The sequence below is a fragment of the Halyomorpha halys genome, unplaced genomic scaffold (genome assembly GCF_000696795.3).
Source record: "Halyomorpha halys isolate HHAL.00 unplaced genomic scaffold, Hhal_1.1 Scaffold52.1, whole genome shotgun sequence".
Classification (NCBI taxonomy): Eukaryota; Metazoa; Arthropoda; class Insecta; order Hemiptera; family Pentatomidae; genus Halyomorpha; species Halyomorpha halys.
Genome location: NW_027104988.1, coordinates 1,295,744 through 1,304,447, shown reverse-complemented (window position 1 = coordinate 1,304,447; position 8,704 = coordinate 1,295,744). Strand labels below are relative to the sequence as shown.

Below are 8,704 nucleotides of genomic sequence, written 5' to 3'. Positions count from 1 at the left end.
TATTGTAAATAGATTGTATTGATGTAAATCATAGGGTGAAATATAGATATTGGATTCATAGTTGAAAAAAATAAAAAACTGAAGTTCTATTTACATAAATTCCACTTTTCATCTTTAATAATTATTACATAAATGTTAATACTACTGTTTTCATGAAAATAAACATACTATAGACGTGAGTAATGATTCAATTAATAAGTCAGGGTATTTCAACATCCGGATTGGATACTTTAGGTCTGGCGAGCCGGAAAAATTAGATTTCTTTTAGATTCCTTCATTGAAAATATCGCTTACCATCATAAATTACAGAGTTGAGTGTACTGGAATTGGAAAATGTTGTAGAGTAAACTTCACCACTTAAAGAAACATTAATTTTAGTAATAATAACTAAGACCTACCACGTTTCATGTTGAAATTCTCAAAACTCTTGAAAAAATGCTGAGTGTCAGTCAAATCTAATATTAGATCTTGAGGGCTGCTTCGTAATAGTACTGCAAGTTAGGTTTACCTTAATTGTTTTCACTAAAAGATTTTTTATCTGTTTCTCAATGCTACCTCAAAAGTCCTCTACGATCTGCAGTCTGCTCCAACCTTTTTTTTTTTTTTGCTTTCAGTGGAATACAGAAAACCTCTAGGCTGGTTGAGACATATATATTATTGTTGCTATCTTTGTAGCTGATTTTGAAATTCATCTTATACCTTAGAAACAAGTTAACTTACTTTTGGGATTATGTTAGCTGATGAATTACTCGAATAATTTAATTAAATGTTTATTTTTATAATTATTCATTGTTATTTCATTTATCAAGTAGTACATTAAGTAACTTATATAGAAGATAAAGCATTGAGCAAGTGAAGATAGTGCCCTAGAGATGAGATAGGCTGCAGTGACCCTGCCCTGGCCAAGGTGATCCCATTGGAGCCGGTGACCTAGATATCCACTTCCATCCTCCGGATCTGTGTCAGTCCTTGGCACAGTGGCGTGGGCCTTCTTCTTCCGCTACTGGTTATCGCCTAGAGGTCTCTCTTCTGAGATGTGGAGGGGAGGAAAGTTAAATCAATTATCAACGAGGTTAACTTAATGAGGACATGGTGTAGCAAATAGTGGAATTACACTTACTACTGCTCCCTTAAAGATATATCAAGACGTTCGTGACTTTGCTAACGACTGATCAATAACCGGACCCCCTTCCATACGTTAAGATTTTCGATAGTGTGGAAAATTGTTGAATTTTTTTAAGATATATAATTTATCTTCTTATTTCCCGTGTTTCGTTTAAAAGAGAAGCACTTGCATCTTCTGAATCTCGATCATTCTTTTCTCTTTTTTCTTATCATAATTATTTAATTAATGCGATTATTATTGATATTATTTATTATGTTTTCATCTTATCTGTCCATCTCTCTCTTTTTTGCGTGTTCACTGTTAATAAAAAGAGAATTTATAAACAGTCATCAAACCTTCTTCAGGTTTAATTCAATCAGATCCACACTGAGGTTTCGTATATAGTATCACTCTCTAAACCTCATTTTTTATTTATTGTTGTCATGAAAAATTAATAATATTTAAATAAAGTAGGCCAGATCTAGAAATAGATAAAAGGTACATTGTATTCTTAACATTTATCTCGTAATAACATGTTTTCCTCTTTATCTCAGTCTATGTCTGATCCTTTAAACTGTAATAATTTTATATGGATGAATTAGTAATTTAATTTAAAATTTACTTCCTCATTAATTGATATGAAGTAGCTCTATTAAAATATTATTAATACATTTTTTTAAATTCATATGGTGGAACCGAAATTTCTGAGTTTTAAGTTTTTACTATTTAATATTTTTTTTTTTATTTTAAAGTTAAAATGAAAGCTTTTATGACAATATAACTGAAGAGAAAGAAATGAAAAATAACCAAAACAAAAATTTAAAAAAAAAAAAAAAAAAAAAAAAAAAAAAAAAAAAAAAAAAAAAAACATGAAAAATATTTCAGTCACAAAGTTATTATTTTACAGACACACATAACATCTATTAATGAATGGTGTCAAAACTGGAGAATCAAAATAAATCCAGACAAATCCCATCCGATCACATTTACTCTTCGTCGTAAACCTCTACTCTCCTGTCCTACAGTATCCTTTCTAAATACTCCACGAACGCCTGTTGAACAGATTCGATACTTAGGACTCCATCTTAACAAGAGACTTACTTGGAATCCACACCCAAGACTGAAACGACAAGAAACTGCTCGTAGATTCCGATAGCTACAACACTTACTTGACAAACGCTCTAAAGTTCCCATTCACTACAAAAAATTAGTATACACTACGATAATCAGACCAATTTGGACATATGGAATTGAGCTCTAGGGCTCCACAAAACCATCAAATTCCTCCCGCATCCAATCCTTACAATCCAAAATCCTTGATACTCCTTATTACGTCACAAATAAACTCATTCACAAAGACCTTAACATCCCATTCGTTGCAGATTTGGCCCAAAACAGATATGCGTATTTTCATTCCAAACTCCTGAACCATCCTAACCCATTAATTCTTAATCTTTTATCCTTAACAATCCCGGATAATGCTCCGAGACGTCTGAAAAGAAGTTGGCCACGGGACCTTCTAATTTAAATTAATGTTTGAAGTACCACCAATGGGTGGTTTCTTCCTAAGATTTTCAAGTGTATATGAAATATACCACATATTTACTTATAGTATTTATTATTTTTGTACAGTTGTAAATTACATTAAATAAATCAATAAAATAAAGTTATTATTTTAGAAAATATAAACTTAAAGAATAATATAATACGGAATATTTTATACTGCCGAGAATACTTCTCTAAGAACGTGCTCTACAAATATATTGTGGTCAATATTGACGTATTTCCTGCCTGTCCATTTAAAGTATCCAGACCTTGAGTACGTCAACACATAGTTTCTTCATCGACGAATTTACATTTGAATAGCTTTTTGTTAACGCTGTGTCTCACTGAAAACCTTTTCAGCTCTTAGTTTTTCTGATTCTCCATCTGAGTAGTTCATTGTAGATTAGGATATTCGAAACCATAAGGTTTTGTTTTTATTTGAATAACTGCACCATTAAAAGGATTTTACTTTAAACTTACCTGATAAGCTCCTTTGGTATACTTGTGGGAAAGAAATTGACCCTTCGTAAGCTGTTATGGTATTGGTAAGTCTTGTCGTTAGATAAAAAACTAAAATGGTATCTGATCATTACGTGATTTGTCATTTACTTTGTCTTCATGGCAAATATACCGGAATCGGAATGTAAGAACATGAATTTCACCTCTTCTGCATCCTCATCTAGTTCCTTAGAGATTGGAACAGCTTCGAACTGAGAGATGTAACATGAAAAATGCAATCGTTAAAAAGTCATCTAAATACTACAAAAATATTTTCTCCTCATTTAGGTTGAAGTATATATCAACAATTATTCCAAGTATATGTTGAATAAATAATTATTTGCTGTGTCTCGATTCTATCTCTTTTTCGAAGATTGCTTGTGTAATTAAATACTTTTTAATAAAATAAGTTCCAGTATACTAGTTACTACATACATGATAAAAAATGTTATTTTAGTAAAATGAGGGACGAATAACTATTTCGAACAAATGTAACTGTAAAACGTTTTAATTAGAAACATATTTGTATGGAAGCATCAACGAAGATTATTTTTTTTTGTTTTATTATTAAAAAAGGTTAAACTTTAAAATTACTAAATGTTATTTTACAATGATGAATAATCGTACACCAAATAGAATAAGTCATTGTAATTATGCTTCCAACTACCTAATCGTAGAAGTATAATCACAAGGTTTTATTTGTTAGTTATGCTCAAAACCGTAATTAATATTAACAATAACTAATACACATTGAATCATAATTTTTTCACCTGGCATCTTCTACTTCATTTTTCTCCGACTGGATAGTAATGCAGTCATCCACAGACTTCGTGAAATCTTTATTTTTCAATAAATTTACTGACTTTTTTTTAACTTAGCTTCATTTATTTCTGAAAATAATTTTTTTTTTTTAAATTTTACATGCTAGTTTGTTTATTTATTTTATTTATTCATTTTTTCATAGCTCAAGTCCACCACTGAGGACCAATTAATCCCAGAGTGGGTATTTCAAAGTATACTAGTTTAATTAAGTTGTTTATTATTTAATTCAGATTTTATGAACTAAAAAATACATCTGAATGTCTATTCCTATTTAGTAAGTAAAAATAAATAATTTGTTTTTATTTTATGATATTAATCTTCTGGAAGAAATATTTATAACATATTTATTTTATAATAAGTTGATGTAAAATTTTAAAATATAAGTTATTTCCATGAAACGATGGAAATTTAAAAAAAAAAATGATTGAATATCTTGAATACTTTTTATTTATTGATAGATATTACAATCTGCCACACTGTTGTGGGCAATAGGTAATAGTGATAAAAGATCACATTCATACTAAAATAAAATAAAATAAGAATACAAATAAATAAATGAATAAAAAAAAAATCTCTCTTAAAATATATACAAACAGAAGGATAAACAAAATGAACATAATCAAACTATGTGTATGAAAAAAAATAATAACATAATGATAAAATAATATAATCTCTAGTCACATTTACACTCTTATATACAATATTTACCCAGTCGACCTGAGAATCCCTGAGCCCACTCTATCCCCCACGTGTAAGGGGTAGAGCAGAGCTCAAAAGATCCCAGCGCATCCCTCTCGCCGCTTCATTGGTGAATACCAATTTAAAATAAAATTATAAATTAAATTAATGTTATTAGCCACCGTATTTATACCAAGTTATGGGATTTATGGTGTTGATAAAATAATGAAGTGAGAGTTAAAAAGACCAAAAAGGTCGATGAACTTTAAATGACATCTTTTCATGAATTCCTCGCCCGTAGGTTAAACGTAGTAATTGATGCAAATTTCGTGATTTGTGTGTTTGGTTTGCGGGGTATAGCGTTCCTTCTTCGAAACTGTTTAGTTTTAGGAACTTCACTAACTTTTTCATTGCTTATTATTTAGAATGTGAAAACAATATAGGCAAGTAATTTGAGCTACATTGTGGATATTCGAAATAATCCAAACAAAATAAAACGGTAAAAGTTTGTTAATGATCGATCAACAATTATTGTTTGGACCATTAGTTCAAGTATATGTCCAATGAATAATTATATGCAATATTTAGATTATATTTATTTTATATAATGTTCCTTCTTCAAAACCATCCAGTTAGTTGGTTTTTGTTTCTTTGATTAAAGGAAGGTGTTAATCAGAACATACTTTTAAGTTATCAAAATAATTTGAGCTTCAACTCAAAAATATTTAAAATAAGCCATTTAATTAATTTAAATTCATGAATCACGTTTGATTGAAAATAACGCTGAAGTTTATATAATACAAATTAATTATAAATCTGATTTAATTGACACGTAAAATATAGCTAATATTTTTATTTTATTTGGTACAGAATAACAATATTTTAAATATGTTGGTATTCCAGGTATTTGTTCAGGCCACCTTCAATCCATTACCTTAATTTGATAAATTTATAAAATAAATTCCAAAATCACTTTCCTCCCTTTAATTACTATATTTTACCATTAATTTTACATCTTACTACCATAAATTAGGTACAATGTATTTCCTATAAGTGTAATGTAACTAATATTAAACTTAATACAAGTTATTGTAAACACAGGTGATTGCTACCTAAGGCACTTTCAACCTTTTCGGATTGTTGAGAGGGAAGACGATAGACAATTAACCTTAACTGTTATCTACCTGTGCACAGTGTATAATATTACTCAGTTTTCATTTTCTACCTACAGTTTATCAACAATTTAATATCATCTTTATCTTTATTAAATCTACATCTGTCTACCGTCTTCATCAACATCAACATTTTCATCAAGTGAACTCACCTGTTAATGATTCTGATAATTAATCTACAATCACCTCTGCATATCAAGACTTTCTACCTGTGCTTCATTTAATTCCATATTTATAATAATAGTCATTAAATTTTATTAGTTTATTTCATCAAGTGACTCGTAATTTATTATTGTTAAGTTTGTATCCAATTTAAGAGTTAATGTTTGTTTTTGATTAATTTACCATTTTGTTTTCATTATTTCAATTGATGTTTTACAGAATATTTCATGTTTTTGTTCAACTGATGATTTATAATTCTCATCTTATTTTACCCGTCTTTTATTAAATAGTGTTTGTTTCCCGTAGAACTTTTTTTTTATTTTTTATATTTTAATTTTGTATTATATTCCTCATTGATCGACCACCCTACCCTACACAGTGTTTACACGCTCAAAATATACATCCGGGAAATTCAGCGTGATCTGGGCAGAGTGCAAGGGCGTCCCTTGGACAACCAGGCTGTCGTCCCCAACAGTAATTACACAGTAAAAGAGAATATAGCTAATGAAAAATAGTAATTTCTTATTACCTGTTTCAAGTGGTTTTACTGAGTTTAAATTGGTTCCAATCAAGAATTTCGAAAAAGATTAACTTTAATATTTTTTAACCAATAATTAATAGACCAGATTTATTATAAATTCATGATTGTTAAGTAATAGTAACAAATAGGGAAACAAAATAGACATATATACATATTTTTAAAATTTTGCTTTGTTAAGTTTTTACTGCACTTTATATATTTATTTTTAATGTTTATTTCAACCTCTTTCAGACATCATTTTCAATTTTTTTTATCTGTACGTTATTTTTCTCTCAATCATTTATATGCTACCATTCTGTGTACTTCTATAATTTTCTCCTTCATTGTATCTCGTTCTGTGTGGCCATAGAGAAAGTATTTAATATCAGCCGAAATATAATTTAAATTTTTTCTGTTTTGTAATCTTAGTTGTTCATTTACATCATAACACTTTCTTGTAGGTGTAACCAGACTACTGTATCGTAATGTTAAGCTAAAACAATATAATTTCAACATAACAAGACTATTAAATAACAATATCTGCTATTTTGTCAGACTTTAATAAGTTGGAAAGATTTCTTATGCAAAATGTATGGATTTCACAACATTCCGATGTGGTCAAACATCTTGGCTTGTGACCTATGGGTCTAATTTTGGATGGTTGCTACAGAATCGTGAGTGTACAAACAGCTCTGCTGAGGAGTCTGTTTTAATTGAGAAGACATAACGTGAAATCCGGGGAAAGTGTGGATCCCTAGAAAGCGACTTATCCAACTGAGGATTGAGAAAGGGAAAAGGAGAAATTAAAGGATATGTCGGATGGAACCCGTCTTCTTTCAACAAACCGTCACTTTCTCTAGGCGCACTGTCCTATAATCGGTTACATCTCGAACCAGGTAGACATGTCAACTCCTTGTTCCTGTAAGAGCTACTCTCTAAGCAATGTCATTAAAAAGCTAAAATTATAGGTTTTATATCTAATTTAAAGATAGCAAAAAAATATTGTTATCAATGTCGATGTGATGGAGAATGTATTAATTTGAAAATTTATATATGAAGGCCAAAAATAAAGGGACATTTCCACGTAACATGGTCTTTAAGCAATTGGTTCCTATTTTTTTAAAAAAATAAATAAATATTTATTAATAATTGTAATAGTATTTCAAATATATTTTAACTTAATTTTAAGTGGAATATATGTTAAGGTCAACTGAAATTAAAGTGTTTATTTAATTGAAATTTGTTATAGTTTTTTACGACATTATTAAAATTAAATTAAATCCAATTTTTATTTCTTTTTATCTAACAGAAATATTTTTTTTTTTTTAGTAATAGAAGAATTTTTTCAAATGCAGAAGTAAGAGAAAGTTATAATTTAAAAAAATATAAACACTCATCGGACAATACACTAGAACGATTCCGAATAAAACTTTTTTAAAAAAATTTAGTAGTTTTCTCAAACCGATGGCTGTTTTCCAGGTTATGTGGAATATTATCATGCCGAGAGAACTGATCAGGAAAAAAGACATGCAATAACATTGCTATGTGTTTTTTTTTAAAAAAAAAAAAAAAAAAATTATTTAATATTTAATGAAAAATTATTTCTCAAACAAAATTCAAGCTAGGGATTTAAAAAAAATTGAAGAGCATTTAAAAAAAGCCAAAAACCGTAACCGTTTATTCAATGCGCAATTTTATATTGATAATTCTAAGATTGATTTCATGAAATTTTCCTGTGAACTAAAAAGCTCAAATATAGGTTAAGTGGAATTAAAAGTTATTTATTTATGAACTATGGCAGTAATAAAATGTGTTAAGGCTGCCGAAGCGGAAAACTTGCGAATGCGATCTCCCCCCCTTCCCCCTACAGCTAAAACAGATCTTTTATTTATCCTTTACCGTTCACACTATTTCCCGTTATTCACCGCTACACTTTATGACTTTCTTTGCTCAATAATATTTTTCCTTAAATGTTTAGCTTTCCAACAATATATACTACGTCTACATTACTATCATTATCACCGGGAATGTGAAAAAATCAACTCCAAAAAAGGTTTTTTTTCCCCTTTCATATTGTGTTTATCAATTTTTATTGACTAGTAACGATTTTTTTCAAATAAACAAATTTGAAGGGACTTCAGAGGAAGATTTTGTACCAAATCCGCATTAAAGCCCTGTCGCACTATTTCAATGAGGATAAAA

At 29.1% G+C, this 8,704-nt stretch overlaps 2 long non-coding RNA genes across 2 annotated transcripts in view; one reads left to right on the top strand and one right to left on the bottom strand.

Moving 5' to 3' along the window:
* The window catches only part of LOC136795669 (uncharacterized), an 81,457-nt gene that overhangs the window by 4,853 nt on the left and 67,900 nt on the right, over positions 1 to 8,704 (bottom strand). The gene's annotated exons all lie outside the window — the stretch shown is intronic.
* Positions 1 to 8,704, top strand: part of LOC136795670 (uncharacterized) — a 115,894-nt gene that overhangs the window by 98,353 nt on the left and 8,837 nt on the right. The window lies entirely within an intron of this gene.